Source organism: Aquarana catesbeiana, linkage group LG06 (assembly GCF_042186555.1).
Source record: "Aquarana catesbeiana isolate 2022-GZ linkage group LG06, ASM4218655v1, whole genome shotgun sequence".
Taxonomy (NCBI): domain Eukaryota; kingdom Metazoa; phylum Chordata; class Amphibia; order Anura; family Ranidae; genus Aquarana; species Aquarana catesbeiana.
The window spans coordinates 338462350-338487858 of NC_133329.1; the positions used below are offsets into that span (position 1 = coordinate 338462350).

Genomic DNA, 25509 nt, shown 5'->3' on the forward strand with positions numbered 1-25509 from the left:
ACTGAATGTTGTTTCGAAGATTAAGTGCCAGCAGCACTTTCTGAAACAGCTCCTTTAGGATCTCAGTTCTGGCCATTCCTATTAACCCTTGGCATAAAGACTGTTCATAGAAGCCTAGCCTAAACAAGAGTGGTTTCCTGTTGCAATCCAGTGTGCCTAAAGTATCCCATACCACCTTCATCCCTCGCCCATCCCAAGTGCTACAAGCAATAAACTACAAAAAGACAACCCTTAGACTGTTTATTGGAGCCAGAGTAAATGGACTGTTGCTTGTGTGACTCGTGGCTTCTGCAATGTCTGAACAAGTTAAATCAGTGGAACCTATAGGTGTAGCGCTGAAAATACAAAAAGTGCATTGTGAATGCAAATTAGTACAAAAGATTGTGATATACTTAAAAAAAAAAAACAAAAACAAAAACAACGTTTTTTTCTCAGTAAGGAAAGAGTCTGAGTTTCTAATTCTTGTACACAAAGACCTTATATTATTGTATTTCTATTCTGTTTTATTTTGTGATTTCCACAAACTGTATAATGCAAAAGAGCTGACAGGAACAAGACAGAAACATTCTCCCTTTCAAAGTATTGCTGCCATTCCAAAGTAATCAGAAGTGAACTCTGTCCTTTTTACTGACTTACCTGACTCCATAGCATAAAGCTGCACGGACACTGTTGATACCTATTCAAACTAACCACACCCAATGAAATCAGCATTAAAAAGACCTTGCCACCAACTTACAAAATTGCAGGTAAACACACAGAAAAGTCGAGTAATTTAATGTTACCTTGTAGTTTTTCCTTCCCATAAATTATTTTTATTCATTTGCAATGTAACATTGTACTTGTTAGAACATTTGTAAGAGTCAGTTCCCTAGAACAGCCCTCTCCCTCTTTGCATCAATGACCAGGCCATTTTTTGCGATATGGCACTGCGTCGCTTTAACTGACAATTGCGCAGTCGTGCAATGCTGTACCCAAATAAAATTGACGTCCTTTTTTTCCCACAAGTAGAGCTTTCTTTTGGTGGTATTTGATCATCTCTGCGGTTTTTATTTTTTGCGCTATAAACAAAAAAAGAGCAACAATTTTGAAAAAAACACAACATTTTGTACTTTTTGCTGTAATAAATAGCCCCAATTTTTTTTAAAAAAAGCAAATTTTTTCCTCAGTTTAGGCCAATATGTATTCTTCTACATATTTTTGGTGATAAAAATTGCAAAAAGCATATACTGATTGGTTTGCACAAAAGTTATAGCGTCTACAAAATAGGGGATAGATTTATGACATTTTTATTATTTATTTTTTTTTTTTTACTTGTAATGGCGGTGATCTGTGATTTTTATCGAGACTACAACATTATGGCGGACACATCGGACACTTTTGACACATTTTTGGGTCAAATTGACAATTATACAGTGATCAGTCCTATAAAAATGCACTGATTACTGTATAAATGTAACTGGCAGGGAAGAAGTTAATGCTAGGGGGCGATCAGGGGGTTAACTGTGTTCCCTGTGTGTGTTCTAACTGAAGGGGATGGGACTGACTATAGGAGATGAGAGTTTGTGGTTCCCAGCTCGTAGGAACTCACGATCTCTCTCTCCTCTCCTCACAGAGCTGGGATATGTGTGTTTACACACACGTCCCTGTTCTTCCTCTCATGCCCGCGATCACTCATGGCTGGTCACGAGCATTGGCATCCCCGCTGTGCAGCAGGCGTGCGCACACGCCTGCTATCCCACTTAAAGGGACCGATGTATAGCTAGAATGGTTCGTGGGATCATGCCGACCTGCCGCAGTATAATGACGGAGGCTGGTCAGCATATGGTTAGATGTCTACACAAGCAAGGCTATTACAGATAAATAACATGCAAAAGAAAATGTCAATGCTGATTTCCAGCTTTACTTTCACCTTAACTGCAGTGGGGAAAATAATTATTTGATCCCCTGCAGATTTTGCAAGTTTGCCCACTTACAAATAAATGAAGGGTCTATACTTTTTATCATAGGTGTATTTTAAATGATAGAGACAGAATTTCAACCAAAAATCCAAAAAAACACATGATACAAATGTTATAAAGTGAGTTGCAGTTCAGTGAGTAAAATAAGTATTTGATCCCCAACCAACAATAATTCTGGTTCCTACAGACAGTCTACAGTATGTGCTCATTTGGTAAACAGATTAGTCCTGTCAATTTAAGAAGGCGCTCCTAACGACAACTCTGGCCCAAGCAAGTTATTTTTTGCTGGGTGAAATATATAAACTCTATGTAGCTTTAGCTACAAGCAGTATACACTATATGTCCCAGGTGTAAGACTAGACCTTCCCATCTCACACCCGGAACCAAATAAAGTCGGGCTGAGAAGCACTCAATCATTCATAGGCAGCTTTGTATTCCATGAATGAAAGCAAATCTTCCTCCTATTGAATATGTCAAAGATTGTGACATCACCTGCCCTCCTCTCAGCTTCATCCAATCGGAGGAAGCTTTGTATTCATTCATAGTGCAGCTCAACTTTAGTATATTTTGTGCAGGTGTGAGACCAGAAAGTTTTTTGTCTTACACCCAGAACACAAGGCTGTATACTGTATGTAACTGAGGCTACATACAGTCTTGACAGCGCGCCGTGTGGGCGCACAATAGTGTAGGTACGTATTTTACTTGGGCCAGCTTGGTCTAAACGAACTAGGTAAATTGACAGTAAAGCTGGAAATCAGGTTTAAATGCACATATAATCTTATGAAAAGATTTTCTTTGAAAAGAATGGTCTGGTGATATGGTCTTTGGCAGCTAAAAGTGCTAAAAATGAAGTAAAAACATTAGCCTGTTAACAGCACCTATCTGAATTCTGTCTCAATCTACTAAATAGAATTAGCTATTGTTATGCATTATTTATAAACATAATAAAATGCACATACTGTATATAGATAATAAACATAAAATTGTGTATATATCACATGCCGAAGGTTTAAAGTCTATATTTGAAGCTGCAAGTCTTCAGAAATGTAGTAAGGAGGGGTTGGATGAAATCCATATAGGGAATGAAGCACAACAGTACCTTGATCATCCCCTTTTGCAGGGTGTTGTTCATAACAATAAAGTTGGCACATAGCTGATCGAAAAAGTCTTGGCGGGCATACTGGATCGGCTCAGTGCCAGTTTTCAGAATTGTGAACAACTTTATATTTGTGTACAAGGCGCCGTCATGCTACGTTCCAAATATGAATTTCATTCACCATGCCTTGCTACCTTTATGAAGATTTTGAAATGTAAATATTGATTTTCAAGCTTCAGCGTGTGATATACAGTATGTTACAGGCAATGTCTGAAATGATGCATTCTATAGAATCCATAGGCAATGTATAAATTGGCACATTTTCCACATATATATATTCCATATATATTACAGACGGTGTATGAAAGTCGCCATTTCATACATTGCAATATTTTTGCTTATTATTTATTCTTATAAATAAATGTATCCAATTTTCTATATCTATTAAAACTTCTGTATGTCCAAGCACATGTTCTTGGTAAGATTTTCTCTTAAAGCTGAAATAAGTCAGATTTTACAACACCAATGACTGCTGAATTTGACTTGATTTCGGCCTCTTTTTATTCCCTGTACTGTAGAACTGCTGCATTGCTCAAGTGCTGACAAGGATCCTGCTGACAGTTCATTAATGTTCTGTTTTACTTTTCCAATTTCTTCCAATTGCTTGAAAGTTACATGCAAACAGCCTTTGCGCTTTAGTATAGGCTGTTGTCTGCAACTGAATTTAAACTCCTTTGCATCCCTGTTGCAAAGAAATGCTGATTTTGGCGGCATACAGCCCCAATCAACTGTGTGAATAAGCCTGTATATATCGTCCTCTCTGAGTCCACTGTGGCCTCATTGACACACATTGCATTATAAATTACTGAGTGCTGAGACCAACAAGAGGTTGTGACCTCACCCAGAGGCAGTGTGTAAGATTGCTGAATACGGTGTATAGGGTTACATAAAATGTGTTGTCTTGGTATGGGAAGACTGTCTTATACATTCCTTGGAATGTGTCCATAACAGCAACAGTTAATTGTTTATCAGCTAGAAATTCAATACAAGTGGTCTGTGGCTCTTTGCCAAAATCTGTATATAATTAATTTCAAATAGTCATTGGTCAGTTAAAGACTATGTCCACCTCTCTGACCATGTTTCATATTACGCTTTTTTTTTAGGGTGAAACATGAAATATGGCCATTGACTGAGAGCGCTGATCGGCAGTCAGTTGGCTGCTGGTTTTCCTGTCAGACCGGAACCCCGAATGTTGGCCGGTTATTATTGAACTGGCTGATGTCTTCCGGGAATTCGTATGTGGGGGCTTTAAAGACAGAGAGGTCCAGGACATAACATTGTCCTTTTTTTAAATGGTAGTGTTGGAGGATTGATGGGATCCTTTCTAATCCGTGGAAAAAGAGCTATTAGGTAATTTATGGGCCTAAAGGATAGAGAAGTCCCGGATTTAACGGTGTCTTGTCTCAAGGTAGAGTGGTGGAGTTGGAGGAGACCACTTCATTACTCAATCCACAGAATAGAAATGATCCCAGCACTTCTCCAACACCACCATCTTTAGACAAGACGCCGTAATGTCCTGGACCTTTCTATCATTTACAATGCCGGAACAAGGTCATCAAGGCAAAGATGCCAAACTACCCCCGTTCATGATGTGCAAACTCAGGGGATCCTCCACTCAACAGTCACCAGCTTGTCAAAATCACTCCCACTGTCACTACTCCTGTCAACCTTGTAACAGAAGAAAGGCGTCCCCCATCCCTACAGTAAACCCTTGCGCGAAGGGCAGCCGCCCCTTTCACCCACCACTTGTCCCGGCCCTGATCCTTTAGTCCCATAAATTACCTAATAGCTTTTTTATGCTTATGCTCATTGTGCAGGCATGTTCTGCCATTGTCAATGTCAGGAGGCCCGCTCTAAGCAATAATATGTAACCATCACTGGAGCGTATGCATTTTAAAAACGCAGCGGCACCATGCGATTTCCCTGTGGTTCCTGGCACCCACAAATGCGCTGCGTTTTTAGATATGTGGGGGTGCCATTAAGAATGGATAGCAACCCATGCATTTTTAAAGAGCAATTTATTTTGACTGCGGGTGGTTGCAGGTGCGGGGATCGCTGCAATTCCTACATTCGCAATCACCTGCAATAGTATGAACCTAGCCTTATAAAATGCGTTCATTTTCAACTTGAATTTTACGTCAAATACCAGGAAACAGATAGCAATGATTTTGTACAGAAGTCACATAAAATAATATAGAGTCTAAATATGAGTAACCCCCCCTCCTAAATTGACACTTATTTAAATTAATGGCAGCCCTTTTAACCCAGCCACCTATTCAGTATGGATAATGGATTGGAGTCTAAGCTTACTGTAAGCAGGGTCCAGGTCACTTCTACTGTTCCTGTCTGTGTCCTTCTCCTTTATGGATACATAAAAAGTTGTCAATAGTCAAGTTTCTGTAAAGGCTATTTCAAACCTTAAGATATGTTTGCTGTTTAAAGTGCACCTGTCCTGTAATATCAAGATTAAAATGCTTGTAAACACAAAAATATAACATAGTTTACGAGCCTTAAAGTGGTTGTAAACCTCCGACATAAAATATGAGCAATGCATATTCCTCTATAGTGTGTACTTGTCTCAATTAAGAGCACTAAGTGCAGTGGTGGTTGGTGCTCCATTTTTTGGGGGTGAGCTGCAAACAAACTGTCATTATTTATGGATCATCACTTCAAGCATTCTTGTGAACTTTGAATTTGTATGGGTACACTATCAGTGGCCTGCTGTTGATACTTTTTTTCATACTAGGTTCTTGGGACTTATATATATATATATATATATATATATATATATATAAATGTCATTTAATTAACCCTATGTAATTTTGTTTTTTCTTTTTCTGTATTTCTATATGATATATATGCTCTAAACATGAAACTGAGACTTATAACTCTGAACATTATTTGGCCTCGCTCATACCTACCATATTTTATTCATACTGATTTTATTATACCTTATGATACAATTCTAAAATGTTAATTTCATTGTACTTGTTTGCATCCATAAAATAATCCTTTATTGTGATATATATATATATATATATATATATATATATATATATATATATATATATATATATATATATATCTATATATATAAAATTATATATATAAAACAGTCACTGGGTGAGGTGCACTGAACGGTTTTGTGCAAGCAATCTAGTCCGTCCCAGGGACTAAAATATAAAAAAAATCAGAAGAGGATTGCTGCACAAACGGTGAAAATTTATTGGTAAAAAGTCACATCATAACAGGTATTGTCAGGTGACGTTTCGGGCTAACAATGATATCGCCCTTCTTCATGACCACATACCTACAACTGATCATATACAAAGGTCTATATCTATGTAGCTTGTGAAGGCTACTAATCAATCAATCAAATTCAGCTGGAATCATCACATAAAAAACACATTCCTTATCATGAGTAATTCAATCAGTTACAAAACATGGAACGACTTTGGAAACAAGTGGAAAAAAAATCCCTTCACTATATGATAGTATGCTTGATAGAATAGTTCAGATGGTGTCAAGCATGTGTGGCGGCAACCAGGTGAGGAGTACAAAGACAAGTGTGTCTTGCCTACAGTCAAGCATGGTGGTGGGAGTGTCATGGTCTGGGGCTGCATGAGTGTTACCTGCACTGGGAAGCTACAGTTCATTGAGGGAACCATGAATACCAACATGTACTGTGACATACTAAAGCAGAGTATAATCCCCTCCCTTCAGAGACTGGGCCGCAGGGCAAACTCCAACATGATAATGACCCCAAACACACTTCCAAGATAACCACTGTCTTGCTAAAGAAGCTGAGGGTAAAGGTGATGGACTGGCCAAGCATGTCTCCAGACCTAAACCTTATTGAGCATCTGTGGGGCATCCTCAAACGGAAGGTGGATGAGCGCAAGGTCTCTAACATCCACCAGCTCCGTGATGTCGTCATGGAGGAGTGGAAGAGGACTCCAGTGGCAACCTGTGAAGCTCTGGTGAACTCCATGCCCAAGAGGGTTAAGGCAGTGCTGGAAAATAATAGTGGCCACACAAAATATTGACACTTTGGGCCCAATTTGAAAACTTTCACTTAGGGGTGTACTCACTTTTGTTGCCAGCCGTTTAGAAATTAATAGCTGTGTGTTGAGTTATTTTGAGGGGACAGAAAATTTACACTGTTATACAAGCTGTACACTCACTACTTTACATTGTAGCAAAGTGTAATTTCCTCAGTGTGGTCACATGAAATGATATAATAAAATATTTACAAAAATGTGAGGGGTGTACTCACTTTTGTGAGATACTGTATATTATTTCACTCGGTTTGTGAAATATGTATATATGGATGATCACTTAATGTAATGTTTACAGCACTTCTGATCTCCTAAATCTCTGTGTATCACTTGATGCCAGTCAGTTCACTGGGTACATGTAAGGGTTTACATCCACTTTATAATGTGGTGGCTGAATTCATTTTTTTTTTATCAGCCTTTTTTTCCTTTATTTTCAGCTGGTGAACCTGGCAGTACACTTCTTCTCACTCACTGCACGGGCAGCACTACATTTCTGGCAGGATGAACATGTATTTTTTTGGCACTTCTCAAACAGATATAGCAAAATTCTCATAATGGTATATTTTACAGATCAAAAGAAAGCAAATCATATACGTTTGTTATTAGGGCTTACATACATTTTACTTGTGTGTACTCAACAAATGTTCATGAACAGGAAAATTTATTTTTTAAGAAATATATATAAAGTGCTGAATAGCTGTGTATACTACTATTTTCATTAGCTAGTGTTCTATATATATATTTTTTTTTTTACACCCTAGGATGTTTAATATTTTTTATCACCAGGAACATGTTTTACTTCACCCTTATTCCATTTACCATAGCAGGTTTTACATCATTGTCAATCTTCTCTTGCCATACTCTACAGCAGGGGTGCTGTGGCCCTCGGAGCTCTCTGATGTGGCCCTTGACCTTAAACCAGGTAAGTGCACTTTTGTTATATCCTATATAAAGCAGAAATTTGGGAAAACCACAGCACATCAGTGTGAAAGCAGTCTTATGCTCCGCAAACACAGACATTCCGACAACCAAACTGTGAATTTTTTTCCGACGGATGTTGGCTCAAACTTGTCTTGCATACACACGGTCGTACAAATGTTGTCGGAAATTCCAATCGCCAAGAAAGTGGTGACATACAAGACGTACGACAAGGCGAGAAAAATGAAGTTCAATAGCCAGTGCGGCTCTTCTGATTGATTCCGAGTATGTGTGGACTTTTGTGCGTCGGAATTGTCTACACATGCTTGGAATTTACGACAACAGATTTTGTTGTCGGAAAATTTGAAATCCAGCTCTCAAACATCTGTTGTCGGAAATTCTGACAGCAAATGTCCGATGGAGCCTACACACGGTCGGAATTTCCAACAACAAGCTAAAATCGAACATTTGTTGTCGGAAATTCCGATCGTCTGTACGCGGCGTAATAGGGCTCAGGAGAGTAAGAGCTTTTTTACATTGCGTTTTGGGGACCCTAAAACCTGGTGTAGCATCAGGAGTCGGCCCTACCCCATGCTCCAGGGGGCCTGTGCATTCTGTTGTACACTTGGACAGAAGGCGCGATGGGGACGGAATATACAGGAACAGATCCTCTCCATTTTAATCTTGCAACTACTGAAAGCCGGCTTCTCCTCACATCTTTCCCTTCCACCAGCATTCAGCGGCTGCAGGAGTAAAAGGTTCATTATGCTATTCACTTAAATGGCCCTCACTCTTCAAATGGTTGAGCACCCCTGCTCTACAGAAATACGCCACACTTTTAAAATGTACTGCACTTTGAGGATCAAAAGGGAAGTTTTCTCTAGGTTTTAGGCCAGCCTTTCTCAACATGTTTACCGCACAGGAACTCTTAAAATGTTTTTCAGGTCTCAGGGAACCCCTGCAAAAAATAATTAATTGGGGGACAGTGTGAAGAATGTCCTACTTTCAGTGGGAGTCAGAATTCTTACCCATACAAACAACTAAAAAACATCAGTGGTGTCCTGCTGCTGGCTCTGATAAGTAGGTCTGACCCCAAAACTACATAGGCACCATCAGATGGGAGGTTAATCAGCCACAGCTCAAGGGATCCTTAGCAACCTCTGGAGGAAGCCTTGGGTTCCACGGAACCTGGTTGAGAATGGTTGTTCTAAGGCTAAACCATGCCAGACACTATAGATATAGATTTCTCTTTACACAAAATCTTTGAAAGCTAAATAAATCACAGCCCAGTCTAGCAATGGAACTTCTGCCCATCTGCGTGGCTATTCTAAGGGGTCAGTCCATTAGCTTGTTAGATCTTTGGTTGGTATGTCACAAAGACATAAAGGGGATTATCAATACAGCATTATCATCATTGTTATTATTCTTATGCTGTACAGCACAAACACTTCCCAGAATTTTACAGTTAAATAAAAAATGAAAATGTGCATTCAAGAGAAGTCCAAAGAAAAATAAATTCTTTATAAAAGCCAGACTTTGCCCAGTGTTACCATCTCGTATGGGCCACCTGACCTCATGTACCACTTGACATAGATACATTCATTACCAGTACCCCGTAACTGACTATACTGTAAATGTTTTCAGAACTTGGCAATATTCTTTTAAATATCTCAAAATGCTTACTGATATACAGTATGTTATGCTGTTCATTACAACTCAACATGGGTTTACTTTAAGAGGCTGAAGTATCCCTTGAACCCATAAGAAGAACACCAGCTATCTACTTTTTTGAGCAGTGATTGAATAAAAAATTAAGAGACTGAAAAGTAAGATAATGAGTTTGTTTTTTCATGAGTTCCGCTCTTTATCTGATGTACAGTAACATGACAATGAATCATGCCGTAGGATATTTTTGCATGGCCTTGTTTTTCTCACCAGCTGCTGGATAGCTGGTCTAGTTAAATAAACCTACAGTTCTAAACTGAAATTACTGAAAATGCTGCCTTGGGAGCCCATTCACTGGCATCTGCACAGGAAACATTGTCAGAAGATACTCCCAGAATACAGTGCAGTAAAATGAAAACTCTAAAGCTGGCCATACATTATGCAATTTTCTTGTTCAATTTCAGATTTACCTTCGACTATGTAGTGCAAGGGCTGGCCTGAATGCATACAAATTGAACGTTTTACTTAGGTATGACCTCATATTACACTGAGCAAAATTATAAACGCAACACTTTTGTGTTTGCTCCTATTTATCGTGAACTGAACACAAAGATCTACAACTTTTTTCTATGTACACAAAAGGCCTATTTAGCTCAAATATCGTTCACAAATCTGTCTAAATCTGTGTTAGTGAGCACTTCTCCTTTGCCGAGATAATCCATCCCCCTCTCAGGTGTGGCATATCAAGATGCTGATTAGACAGCATGATTATTGCACAGGTGTGTCTTAGGCTGGCCACAATAAAAGGCCACTCTAAGACCCCTTTCACACTGGAGGCATTTTTCAGGTGCTTTATCGCTAAAAATAGGGCCTGAAAAAAGCCTCAGCTGCAAACCCAGTGTGAAAGCCCCAGTGCTTTCACACTGGGGCGCTGCGCTGGCAGGGCTTTACAAAAAGTCCTGCAAGCAGCTTCTTTGCAGCGCTATAGGAGTGGTGAATACACCGCTCCTATAGCGCCCCTGCCCATTGATATCAATGGGAAGCGCCATTGGTTTGCTGGCGGTTTTAACACTTTTTCGGCCACTAGCGGGGGTTAAAACCGCCCCGCTAGAGGCCGAATAGCGCTGCTAAAACGATGGTAAAGCGGAGCTAAAAATAGCATCGCATTACCGCCGACGCCCAGGCGCTTTCAGTGTGAAAGGGCTCTAAAATTTGCAGAGCAATATTTGAGAGAAATAGACATTTTGTGTACATAGCAAAAGGGGCAAACACAAAAGTGTTGCGTTTATAATTTTGTTCAGTGTATATGGTTTTAGTAAATCTAAAGGAAAATTATGCAAGAAAATTGTATAATGTATGGGCAGCCTTAATCTTAAAGCTGAACTCTAGACACACAGACATACAGTATCTCACAAAAGTGAGTACACCTCTCACATTTTTGTAAATATTTTATTATATCTTTTCATGTGACAACACTGAAGAAATTACACCTTGCTACAATGTAAAGTAGTGAGTCTACAGCTTGTATAACAGTGTAAATTTGCTGTCCCCTCAAAATAACTCAACACACAGCCATTAATGTCTAAACCACTGGCAACAAAAGTGAGTACACCCCTAAGTGAAAATGTCTAAATTGGGCCCAATTAGCCATTTTCAAGGTCTCAGGTGTGAATGGGGAGCAGGTGTGTTAAATTTGGTGTTATCTCTTTGACTCTCTCATACTGGTCACTGGAAGTTCAACATGGTAACTCTTGGCAAAGAACTCTCTGAAGATCTGAAAAAAAGAATTGTTGCTCTACATAAAGATGGCCTAGGCTATAAAAAGTTTGCCAAGACCCTGAAACTGAGCTGCACCACCATGGTTGACCAAAGCAGTTGAGTGCACATGCTCAGCGTCATATCCGGAGGTTGTCTTTGGGAAATAGACGTATTAGTGCTGCCAGCATTGCTGCAGAGGTTGAAGGGGTGGGGGGGCCAGCCTGTCAGTGCTTAGACCATGCGCCACACACTGCATCAAATTGGTCTGCATGACAGAAGGAAGCCTCTTCTAAAGATGATACACAAGAAAGCCCGCAAACGGTTTGCTGAAGACAAGCAGACCAAGGACATGGATTACTGGTGACTTACTTTTTCCCTGCTAAATTTAAAATGGTAATAAACCCAAAAGCTATTTTTTGTTATTTTAGGCTTTTTTTATTTCCACCTGGTGATCCTGCCAGTATGTCTATTGGTTTTTGACAGGACAGAACCTACAGCTGTAGCAGTGAGAGGGTTGAGACACTGACGGGGGTGCGTACAATGATCAGCTTTCATTTATGTATGTAAAACCTTTATTCCAAAAGAAACAAAACAGTTTCTGTAAAAAAGTACTTGCTGGGGTTTGGCTCAATTTTTTTTTAAGCGTATCTAAATCTGCATAGGCAGTAGCAATGTCAGAATGCAGGCTGAGTCGGTAACAGAGCAGTAGAGCAGCAGCAAGGGAAACAGGCAGAGGCATGGTCAGAGGCAAGCCAAGATCAATGCAGGCAGAGTTCAAGAATAGTCATGACAAGCCAGGTCTGTAACAGTAGTCAGAAGAAGAGTAACAGGTTGCAGGAATGCACATAAATGCTGTGGACAAGACAGCACTGAAGTATAGCACAGGCTCAGTTTAAATAGCCCGCTTGTCGCCAATGCGAGTGCGGGTGTGAGCAACAGATATGCAAATATGCACACAAATAAGCACGTGCGCGCGCACGTGCACAATTTCTATTAGCATGAATAGGAACACAAATTAGCCTGTGGCACAGGACACTGACTAGAAGAGCCATCCTGTCTGCTGGAATGTCCTTCCTGACAGGGAGATTTCTTCTGATTCTCTTTCATGGTGACACCCAGAGAATTGCTGTGAGATGAATTTCCTGTTTGACCTTTCTGCCGTACATTCTCCGTATATTCCTTTGAGAAGTGACTGGCTCCCTAATCAATTCTCTTCATAGAATTACATGGAAAATGCATTTTAGAGAGGGGAAACAGCAGTTCCAGCACTATTATGTTCTGAGAAATGTATGTGATTTATATGCATAATAAATGGAAGAAACTATATCACAATAACCTTCATCTGTGAGATGGGGGCACTCTGGACAATCTGCTGGTAGTAAACGGGTTAGTCGCCCTTTGGCCATGAGTTTACTAACACACTAATAAATTAAATATTCACCCAGTGAAGCACGTAACTGACTCCACTCTGACCATCAGGGAAGTGGGTTTTTATTGCTTGCTCTTCTATAATGACAAACTGGTAAATTATAATAGTCAAGAATACAAGTGTACAAAATAAAAGCCTAACTGATCCCTTACGATTTATTACTATATATTATAAATCTGTTCTTTATCATTTTTACACTGTTGATTGATGCACGGTTCAGAGAGGCTTGTAGCTACATGGGAGAGCTGCTCTTCTGCTTTTTATGATATAGCTGTGGTAAGACTCTCCAGAGTACTGACGCATATGGTATTTAAAGCCTTATTGCAGCACTTAGTAGTGTAACCACTTAAAGACAGGATTGTTTCATTCCCTTCCTGCCCGGGCCAATTTTCAGATTTCAGCACTGTGGCACTTTGAATGACAATTACTCAGTCATGCAAGCGTGTACACATATAAATGTTATATTATTTTTTGAGACAGATAGAGCTTTCTTTCGGTGGTATTTATTCACCACTGAGTTTTTATTTTTTGCTATATAAAGGAAAAAAGACAGAAAAATTTTAGGAGAAAAAAACCCTTTTTTTAGTTTCTGTTATAAAACTGCAAATAAATAATATTTATTCATAAAATTAGGTCAAAATGTATTCTTCTCCATTTCCATGGAAAAAACTAAACAGGTGTATATTATTTAATCTGCAAGAATGCATAGAGTCTACAAACTATATTCTAATGTACTTACTGCCTACCTCATAACTTGAGGCTCTAAAATGCCAGGACAGTGCAAATACCCATAAAATTTCCACTTTTTGGAAAGTAGACAGTCTAAGGTATTTAGTAAGAGGCATGGTGAGTTTTCTGAAGTTGTAATTTTATTGTCAATTTTTTTTAAATGAATAAATTAAATATAATATGTGTTTTGTTTTTTTTCTTTCAAATGAAGAAATTCGATTCAATGTGTTTTTTTTTGTTTGTTTTTTACAACGTTGTCATTTTAGCAAGTTACTTCTCACACACAGCATAGGCATACTTGTAATCACACCCCAATACACATTCCGTTACTCCTCCAGAGTAAGGAGCACCTTTGGGGTTTCAAGGAGCCTAAATACCACATGTGAGAGACCAAAATCCAAGTAGTACCTTTAGGCGTTCTAGGGACATACAGTAAATTACACATCTAATTTCCTGACTACCTAATACATTTTGGAGGCCTTGGAGCACCAGGACAGTAGAAACACCTACAAAATTACACATTATGGAAAGCAAACACCTCAAGATATCTTCTAAGGGGCATGGTGAGTCTCTTGAAGCCTTTTTTTGCCACAAGTTTTTGGAAAAGTTTTGGAAACAAGTTTTGAAAATGAAAATGTATTTTTTTACACAAAGTTGTCAATTAATAAGATATTTCTAACACACAGCATAAACATACGTAGAATTACACCCCAAAACACATTCTGCTACTCCTCCTGCATATAGCCATACCATTTGTGTGAGAATTTTTCACAGTCTAACCACATAGAGAGGCCCCAAATCCAAGGAGCACCTTCAGGCTTTCTAGGGGCATAAATTACACATCTAATCTCCTGACATCTTTTCACAATTTTGGAGGCTCTGGAGTGCCAGGACAGTAGAAACACCTACAAACCACATGACCACATTTTGGAGAGGAAACATCCCAAGGTATTTTAAAAGGCATGGAAAGTATTCTGAAGACTTCATTTGCCCCAAGTTTTTGGGAAATGCAAAAAGAAAATGAAAATGTATCTCTTACACCCCAAAACACATTCTGCTTACTCTTCCGAGTATGGCAATACTACATGTGTGAGGTGTTTTCAATTTTTGGCCTGATTATGTACCAGACATATCTTGTGTATCACAAGCATCAACCATTTCTATGAAAAACAGTGTACTGTAATGATCACCTCGGAATGAGTGGTCAGGAAATATAGCTTGCTGTAATGTCACCTATAGCAGTCCCTGTTCTTATAAACAAGACTAGCCTACTGGTATGGGGCTGCCCCCTGGAATGCCATGTTCACTGGCCAGGAAGTACAAGAGGCTGAAGAAAGGAAGAACAAAAGAGTTTCTGTGGTTCCAGAAGTGCAGTTGTCCACAGGGGATGGATGGGACTGGTGTTTCGCAGGAACATAATCAGTGGGATGTGCAGATGGGTCAGTTCAGGTAGCAGGCAGAGACATGGTGAAGAAAGAGGCAAAGGATTGGTCCAGGCAGCAGGTAGAATTATGGTAAAAAAAAAGGAAAGGGCCAGTACAGGCAGCAGGCAGAGGCAATGCCGCACTGGTTTCCCAGTGATCAGGAACACTGTTGCTGCCTTACTGGTCTGGCATCACACTGCCTTACCTGCTGGCAGAACACAATGATCACTGCTGGTGGCTATAGATGCCGGCAGCAGTGATCACATGAAAAAATCTAACAGGCTGGTTGTATTGAAGTTGATTATTGGATTGATTTCAGTGCAACCAGCCTGCTCATGGATGGCTACAAAGGGGCTGACAAGTTCCTTCTGTGAAAGCATCGTGTAGATGATGCAGGCTCTCTTTAAGGAGACATCAGGGGGCTATTAGACCCTAATTTTAATTCTTGATTAGTCAAAGCAACCAGGGTTTGTCAGCTCTGAACCTAGAAGTGTAGAGCTGAGTGCTTCTGGGGAGATCAGCAAGTGGATGTTAGTTGACCTCCCATTGTTGAAACCCTCCATGGAATTTCTGGGCACAGACGAGGAACAGGTAAGCCTAGCACACACGGTGGGAAGGGAGGGGACAGGTGGGAAGGGGGGCAGTACTAAAATAGCACTGAACTTCCTAGTATATGTGTGTGCCTGCCTAGGTAGTGCTGTATCTACAGCCTCATAACTGTATGTTGTCAGTGTGAAATATATGGTTCTGCTGCCTCTGACTACTACCATGTTTCCCCGAAAATAAGCCCGGGTCTTATATTCATTTAGTCAGCCAAAAACACACTAGGGCTTATTTTCAGGGTAGGGCTTGCCATGCATGGTGCTATCTTCCCAGTGGTTGCAAAATGACAGAATCCCCTCTTTTACAGGATCACATAATGCAAAAGGTGTGAGTTTCTGCAATGCAACAGTGCAAATACCTTCTTCCATAGCCTGCCTGAGCTGTCTTCCACCACCACTTCCACCACTCCGAGCACTGCAGAGGGAGGGGGGCGAGCCTGCCTGAGCCGTCATCCACGGCTACGATTAGTGCAGAGGGAGGGGGGCCGAGATTCCCTGCTGACACCCGCTTCATTGGCCCCGCCTGAGCCGTCTTCCATGGCTACGATTAGTGCAGAGGGAGGGGGGCAGAGATCTCCCACTGACACCCAAAAGAAGAGGAGATCAGCTGAGCTTTACTTGGGACTTCCATGGCCCGCCCCGAGCTGTCTTCCCCATTCTGAGCAATGCAGGGAGGGGGGCCCGAGATTCCCCGCTGAGAGAAGAGGAGTTTAGCTGAGCACCAAGCGGCATTCTAGGGCTTATTTTCAGGGTAGGGCTTATATTTCTTAAATAGGGCTTATATATCCCACACCCACTTAACAACTGTCCCCGAGCCACCCCCATCAAATCATTCTCTGCAGCTATTACCTTTTGTACCACCACCCCCTCCCTTTAGAATATAAGATCTATGAGCAGGGCCCTCCTGTACCTTTTGTATTGAACTGTACTGTAATTGTGTTGTCCCCCCTATACATTGTAAAGCGCTGCGTAAACTGTTGGCGCTATATAAATCGTGAATAATAATAATAATAATAATAATAATATTGCAGCCCTCCTGGAAGATAGCGCTAGGTCTTATTTTCGGGGTAGGTCTTATTTTCAGGGAAACACGGTAGTAGATTTGGAGTGAGGTTTGGCAATGTCACTGTTGTGCTGCTCACTGTACTCCTTGCTAAAGGCTCTGGCTTGGCATGATGAGTCAGTAATAGAGAAAGATCAGCTGCAGGAAGACCACAGGCAATACTAGAGGAGGGGAATTAAGGGTTCAGGATACTCCAATGCTAGCAACAACAAGAGGACAGTCTCTTAGTAGAAACCTTTTTTAAGGGTAGGAGTGATGGCCAGTTAATCTAGAGCATGTGCAGCTCCAGTTCTTACAGCAACTTCTGGCACTAACTTCCCCAACCACATGCACACCTGTGATATCAAACTAAGGTCTTTACTCAGAATGTCCTAGGACAGCTGCCACTCACTTCAGCTTCCATGTGACACCCATCAGCGAGGGAGGGGGGGGGAAAGATCCTTCTCTAGACCAGTGTCCCCAGATGATGCCCTCCAGCAAATATCTTTAGTCAAATCTCTTCTGGGCCCTCAGCTAACACATGTGGAGTAACTCCAGTATACAGGCTACGTCCCAGGGGTAGCAGCCCCAGGACAAGAAGAAAACTCTGATTAGACCTCCAAAATATGTACCACCTCTCCTAGCCACCTTCTAGGCACCCTCTCCTAGAGATTGGCTGAGGTCTGATAAATATTCATAACTCAGTGATTTATACGCTATATTCTGGAAACATCTTCTAGAAGCAAGCAACCGTAATTAACCAGTAAAGAGGAACTGCAGTCTGCTCACATCATTTGTAATAAAAACATCTTTGCCATTCTGAAGCTTCCCTCCAACCACTTTGCATATTATTTCATACATATTGTGATTCTGTACTTGCCAAATATGCTGCAGAAATCTCAATCCACTGAGTCTGGCTGCAACCATTTTAACTGTGGGCAGCTGAAGCTGCTGCCTGTTCACTTCCTGGATTTACACAGACACACAGAGGCACACCTCCAGCTCTGCAGCTCTCATTTGCCCTCTTATGACCCCCCCCCTTCCCTTCCTGGCAAACTTTCACAAGAGTAGAGAGAGAGCTGTGCATGATGTCATAAGCCTAGGCTTTTTACCAGACAAAAAACAGGAAGTGGGCTGTATAAGGTATTTACTGGCAGAAAAAAAAGATTTTACTATCCAAAGTTAAAACAACAAGAGCAGAAGATTTAATAGATGAAAAAATGAAGTTCCGCTTTAAGCTTAGGGAAACCTGACTAGACGAAAGAAACAGATCACTACTTCATTGAGTACAGTACAGTATAAAAATACATTTAGCCTAACTAGGGCAAGGTGCTACACAAAGTTCACGTTCACTTTTAATTTAAGGCAGTGCTCTCAAGGCCTAGGCTATTGTTATATAAAGCATGGCTACCACACACTGATATTACTAAACTGATAAATGCATTACAAGAGTAATTCTATTACAAGAGTACTCTATTATAGCAATAATTTATATTTATTATATTGTAATAACAAACAGATGTCCATTTAGGAAAGCATGCACTGCTCCAGTCAATTAGCAATTTCTGTATCCTTTCACAGCATTAGCACACTGAAATCTACTATAATACTAGACTTCCTATTGCTGTGAACTACAATACAAGGACATACACATGGGGGGAGGGGGTTATGAGGCTTACAACCAGACATTAAAGCCTGCTTCACATGGGTGTCTACCCTCATACACTGGATTTTGAAATCCCCATTTTTTAGCTTCAGAGTTTTTCAGCAAACTTGGCTCCCCAGCTTGGTATAGCTGGGACCTCAATGAGCACCAGGTAAATATCCGTTGGGCTGCCTAAGAGGGACGCAGCCCTCCAGACAGGGAACGTCTCCTCCTGGACAAGAACAGGGCAGCTCCAGGCTTCAGGCTATTTATGCTCACTCCCAGCCACCATCTGGTCACCCACCCCCAGGAAATAGCTGAGACAACATAAATATTCAGCTGCTGATTTGCTTCATCCAGCCCTCTACATTCTAGAATCCTCCAGAAGGCAGGGGAAGCAATTAAACCTGCAGCCAGCCAAACCCAGAACAGCCCAAAGCAATCACAAGCTGCTCAACCAAGAGCCACAAGAACCTATCTAGGAGGATGCTACATATATTTGTTCTTACCAAAATGCTGCCTATGATGTAACATGTCAGAAAAGAAAATGAATTCTCCTTTTTTTAAATCCTCCTTGAAAAACCATTTTCAGTGTGAAACATGTCAGAGGTGACCTCTGCTGTTGGTTATTAATCTAGAAAGGTTGCTGCAACCTGGAGTGCGGTGATTCTTTTTATTTTCTGATTCGTTGGAGTGCATCAATCCAGACCACCCCTGGGATTTTGCTGGGACACTCACCTTGTAATATAGTCGTATCTTGTTCCATCTTCATGCCTGGTAAATGCAGCAATGGAGATAATAAATGTATGCTGGATCAATGAAATGCAAACTATGACAGCCTGATGCACTTAGAGCAGAATTATACATAGATTATAAATGTTATGCTCATCTTCCAGATACAGATTCTACCTTCTATGCAGGGCCAATAAAAGCTGGCTTCCCACTATTAGCTTTCCCCATACTTGTATGAGTACTTACATAACTGCTAAGCTATTGTAAATTTAGTACCCATTATATCTTACAGGTAAGAAAAGCAGCACTATCTAATTATTTGGATGAGCGTGGTTCATATATTCAATAGTAAGAGCTTTTTTCCTTTATTGACATTATGTCAGCATAAGTCATATTAGGAATGTGGTTGTTTTTCATGCTTCTGTAGACACAAATGATGACAGTGCCCCATCTAAAAGTTTATCCTTCTTTGTCCGCAACCATGTTATGTTATTAGTATTGATAAGATTTTAACCTAATAGTCCAGTTGGGGGCAAAATGCTGTCTGCTTCCTATATGAATATAGGGGTCATTATCATGTTGGAATACTGCCCTGCGGCCCAGTCTCCGGGGGGAAAGGGATCATGCTCTGCTTCAGTATGTCACAGTACATGTTGGCATTCATGGTTCCCTCAATGAACTGTAGCTCCCTAGTACTGGCAGCACTCATGCAGCCCCAGACCATGACACTCCCACCGCCATGCTTGACTGTATACAAGACACACTTGTCTTTGTACTCCTCACTAGACTTGTGCACACTGAAATATTTCGTTTCAGAATTTTGTTTTCGTCCGAAAAATAAATTTATTTGGTTACTCCCGAAATTCGTTTTTATTTTTTTTTTTTTTTGTTAAAAATTGCATTAGTCCGAAAATCCAAATTAAGGTCGAATCTGTCATTGAAGGCTTATGGTGTCTGTCAAATGTTCAAAGAAGATTCGATGGAGCAGCTAAACTGTATGACGCCGTATAGTTTACCTGCTCCGTCGAATCTTCTTAGAACTTTCAACAGACACCATAAGCCAAAGTACTTGTGTACTTAGTTCTAGCTATTTTACTGCTCCTCTTCTTTGGTTACAATCAGCCAATAACATTCATCATCATCATTATTTTTATTCATCTTTTCTCCCCTACGTTGAATCTTTTCTCTCTATGTCGAATCTTTTCACTCTTTGTAGAATAATCTTGGACTAATAGAGTTAAGGTTAGGCACATGTGACCACAGGTTTGATGGACACAGATTGTTATTGTCATCATCATGTCGAATCTCTTATCTATATCGAACTGTTGTAGCAACGAAAACGAAAATAAAGCATTTGTTTATGTCGGATCTTTCGATTTTCGGATTAACGAAAATACCTGAAAATCAGACGAAAATGCATTCGGATGAAAACGAATGCACATGTCTGCTCCTCACCTTGTTGCCGCCACACACGCTTGACACCATCGGAACCATATAACTTTATCTTGGTCTCATCAGACCACAGGACATGGTTTCAGTAATCCATGTCCTTAGTCTGCTTGTCTTCACCAAACTGCTTGTGGGCTTTCTTGTGCATCATCTTTAGAAGAGGCTTCCTTCTGGGGCGACAGCCATTGCAGACCAATTTGATGCAGTGTGCGGAGTATGGTCTGAGCACTGACAGGCTGACCCCCCACCCCTTCAACCTCTGCAGCAATGCTGGCAGCACTCATACGTCTATTTCCCAAAGACAACCTCTGGATATGACGCTGAGCACATGCACTCAACTTTGATCGACCATGGTGAGGCCTGTTCTGAGTGGAACCTGTCCTGTTAAACCGCTGTATGGTCTTGGCCACTGTGCTGCAGCACAGTTTCAGGGTCTTGGCAATCTTTTTATATCCTAGGCCATCTTTATGTAGAGCAACAATTCTTTTTTTCAGATGATCAGAGAGTTCTTTGCCATGAGGTGCCATGTTGAACTTCCAGTGACCAGTATGAGAGAGTGAGAGCGATAACACCAAATTTAACACACCTGCTCCCTATTCGCAGCTGAGACCTTGTAACACTAACGAGTCACATGACACCAGGGAGGGAAAATGGCTAATTGAGCCCAATTTGGACATTTTTACTTAGGGGTGTACTCACTTTTGTTGCCAGTGGTTTAGACATTAATGGCTGTGTTGAGTTATTTTGAGGGAACAGAAAATTTACACTGTTATACAAGCTGTACACTCACTACTTTATATTGTAGCAAAGTGTGATGAAAAGATATGATAAAACATTTACAAAAATGTGAGGGGTGTACTCACTTTTGTGAGATACTGTACATGGGATTTTTACGGTTTTTATTTTTAATACATTTGCAAAAATTTCAAACAAACTTATTTCACGTTGTCATTATGAGGTATTGTGTGTAGAACTTTGAGGAAAATATAGAATTTAATACATTTTGGAATAAGGCTGTAAAATAACAAAATGTGTTAAAAGTGAAGCGCTGTGAATGCTTTATGGATGCACTGTAATTTACTTTGCAGATTCTGCATATCCAATAGGGATGAGCCCGATGTTCGAGTCATAAGTTCGACTCGAACATCGGGTGTACGCCTAACATCAAACATTATGCGGTGTTCGCAGCAAATTCGAAAGCCGCAGGACACCGTTAAAGTCTATGGGACACTAACATGAAAAATCAAAAGTGCTAATTTTAAAGGCTTATATACAAGTTATTGTCATAAAAAGTTTTTTAGGGATTCGGGTCCTGGCCCAGGGGACATGTATCAATGCAAAAAGAAGTTTTAAAAACGTCCGGTTTTTCAGGAGCAGTGATTTTAATGATGCTTAAAGTGAAACAATAAAAATGAAATATTCCTTTAAATATCGTGCTTGGGGGGCGTCCTTAGTATGCCTGTAAAGTAGTGCATTTTTCCCGTGTTTAGAACAATACGACAGCAGATTGACATTTCTAAAGGAAAAAAAGTCATTTAAACCTGATCGCAGCTGTAATGAATTGTCAGATCCTAGAAATATAGTTAAAAATCATTGAAAAAAATGGCATGGGACCCCCCCCCAGTCCATTACCAGGCCCTTTGGGTCTGGTATGAATATTAGGGGGAAGCCCACACCAAAATAAAAAAAAAATGTGTTGGAGTCCCCCAAAAATCCATACCAGGCCCTTCAGGTCTGGTATGGATATTAAGGGGAACCCTGCGGTAAATGTTTTTAACCAGTTACCAACCAGCCCATAGCCAAATGATGGCTGCAGGGCGGTTGGATAACTCTGGGAGGGCGTACTATGACGTCCTCCCAGAATCCTCCCAGAATCCACCTGGGAGAACATCCGTGACCGCCGGGTCCAGAGGATGATCCAGAGGCTGATCCAGAGGCTGATCAAATGACGGAGCGATCACATGTAAACAAACATGACGCCGGTTCCTCTCTCCCCTCTCTGTACCGATCGGTACAGAGGGGGAGGGATCGCATGGCAGCAGCTCTGTGGGCTGAATGTGTAGTACCCACAGCGCTGCTCTGTGACAAATACAGTCACATCCATGGATCCATCCATCCATGCTCAGCCATCCCTCCATGCTCAGCAATACCCTGCACTACTCTGCAATACTCTGCAATGCCCTGCGATACTCTGCAATACTCTGCAATGCCCTGCAATACCCTGCAATAGCCCGTAATACTCTGCAATACCCTGCAATACTCTGCAATGCCCCGCAATACTCTGCAATACCCTGTAATACCCTGCAATGCTCAGCAATACTCTGCAATACTCTGCAATGCCCCGCAATACTCTGCAATACCCTGCAAACTTTGCAATACCCCGTAATACTCCACAATACCCTGCAATACCCTGCAATACCCCACAATACTCTGCAATACTCTGCAATACCCCGCAATACTCTGCAATACCCTGCAATACTCTGCAATACTCTGCAATACCCTGCAATACCCTGCAAAACCCTGCCATACCCTGCCATACCCTGCCATACTCTGCAATACCCAGCCATACTCTGCAATACTCGGTGATACCCAGCCAAATTTGGCCATACCCAGCCATGCTCGGCCATACTCTGCCATGCTCAGCCATACTCGGCCTCTGTACGTGGCCAGACTGTGGAAGTCTCACATATGTGGTATCGCCGTACTCAGGAGAATCTATTTTGGGGTGTCATTTTTGGTATGTACATGCTATGTGTTAGAAATATTGTATAAATGGACAACTTTGTGTTAAAAAAAAAATGCGTTTTAACCACTTCCTGCCCGCCGGCCGTCATACAACGTCCTTGACTTTGTGCGGGGATATCTGAATGATGCCTGCAGCTACAGGCATCATTTAGATATCAGCTTTTTCAGCCGGCGATTCCCTACACCATAAGAATGATCATAGTGGCTGTTCTGCTGCTTGATCGTTCTTACGGGAGGCGAGAGGGGACGTCCCCCCTTCCCGCCGTCCTCAGGTGCTTCTACCGACTCACCGCTACGATCGAAGCCAGGATCTTTTTTTATTTTTTTTTTATTTCAGGCTTCCCAGCCTAGAGGTGAGATGTGGGGTCTTATTGACCCCATATCTCACTGTAAAGAGGACCTGTCATGCCATATTCCTATTACAAGGGATGCTTACATTCCTTGTAATAGGAATAAAAGTGATCAAAAAATTTATTTTTTGGAAAAAAGCATCAAATTAAAATAAATAAAGTAAAATGAACAATAAAAAAAAATAATAATTTTCCCCCCGTGTCCCCATGTGCTCGCATGCAGAAGCAAACACATATGTAAGTCCGCCCACATATGAAAATGGTGTTCAAGCCACACATGTGAGGTATCGCTGAGATCGGTAGAGTGAGAGCAATAATTTTGGCCCTAGACCTCCTCTGTAACTCAAAACATGTAACCAGTAAAAAATGTTAAAGTGTCGCCTATGGGGATTTTTAAGTAGCGAAGTTTGGTGTCATTTCACGAGCGTGTGCAATGTTAGGTATCTATTTACTCAGCATAACTTCACTTTTCACATTATGCAAAAACATTGAGCTAACTTTACTGTTTTGTTTTTTTTATTAAGCACAAAACTGTTTTTTTCTCCTTAATATTCATACCAGACCCAAAGAGACTGGTATGGACTGGGGGGGGGGGGGGGGCATGCCATTTTTCTCAATGATTTTTATCTATATTGCCGGGATCCAACAATTCATTACAGCTGCGAGCAGTTTTAAATGATTTTTTTTCTTTAGAAATGTCATTTTGCTGTGGTATTGTTCTAAACACAGGAAAAATGCGCTACTTTACAGGCATACTAAGGACACCCCCCAGGCACGATATTTAAAGTATTATTTCATTTTTAATGTTTCACTTTAAGCATTATTAAAATCACTGTTCCTGAAAAAAAAAATTAAGTTTTTAAAACTTTTTTTTGCATTGATGCATGTCCCCTGGGGCAGGACCCAGATCCACAAACACTTTTTATGGCAATAACTTGCATATAAGCCTTTAAAATGAGCACTTTTGATTTTTCATGTTCGTGTCCCATAGTCTTTAATGGCGTTTGCTTGTTCGTACAAATTTTTTGCCTGTTCGCATGTTCTGGTGCGAACTGAACCGGGGGTGTTGGGCTCATCCCTAATCTCCAATAAACATAAGAAGTCATGATCTCATATCTATGGTGTCATAGAGATCCCTGCCAACAACATATAGCAGAAAATTGTTAAAGTTGTTCCCCCTTGAGATAAGTACCTGAACTGCTCACCTCCTCTCCTCTACATTGAATCCTACTAGGTCACCAGATCCAACCGTGAACATTTATTGAGCACTTTTCAGTGTTCTGATGGTGTCCTGAGGGTGGCCCACCATCTATAGTCTATGGGTACCTTTACATCATGATACACAGCTGTGGACACTGAAGAGCTGCTTCCATTGCCAGCTGTCTGTATGCAGTATCTGTTCCTGCTCCTCCTCACAAATGACTTGAATCTTCATTACACTGGCAGCTGCTCTGTGGTCTGCTCACCACACAAGTAAACACTTGTAATAAACATACCAAAAGACAGCTTGCGCACTTTAAATATTTGGCAGCTGAGTTTTGCCTTCACTGAAGTGTGCACAAATTGCACATAGGGTTTCCCGATGTCTGTAGCAATATTTGGTCATTTTATTTCAAGAAAACAAATATAAAGTGTAGGCATATCCAAAACGCTATTTATTTATTTATTTTTAGGATAGTGTATGGAAGGGTTGGAACTTTTTTTGGGGGGGGAGGGGGCAGCAAACAAACTCCCTCCCAAGTCCGCATTCACCCATCTATGGTCACGGCATAGCGGCTTCCTCAGCTTCTCCTCCTGGCCAACCCGATCTGTCTCCTGTCCTGATTGGCCGGGAGGTGAAGCCAGAAGA

The 25509-nt window shown here is 40.9% G+C and overlaps 1 long non-coding RNA gene across 2 annotated transcripts; it reads right to left on the reverse strand.

Moving 5' to 3' along the window:
• Positions 1–635: 635 nt before the first annotated feature.
• On the reverse strand, positions 636–25114 carry LOC141147788 (uncharacterized). Of its 2 annotated transcripts, XR_012245138.1 has the most exons (4): positions 24853–25114; positions 19123–19158; positions 5425–5473; positions 636–1058 (listed from the first exon to the last, which is right to left on the reverse strand). It is a non-coding gene; the product is annotated as an uncharacterized lncRNA (long non-coding RNA). The 2 variants fall into 2 exon arrangements; XR_012245139.1 differs by lacking the exon at positions 19123–19158 and having other exon boundaries at positions 24866–25114.
• Between the last annotated feature and the right edge of the window lie 395 nt (positions 25115–25509).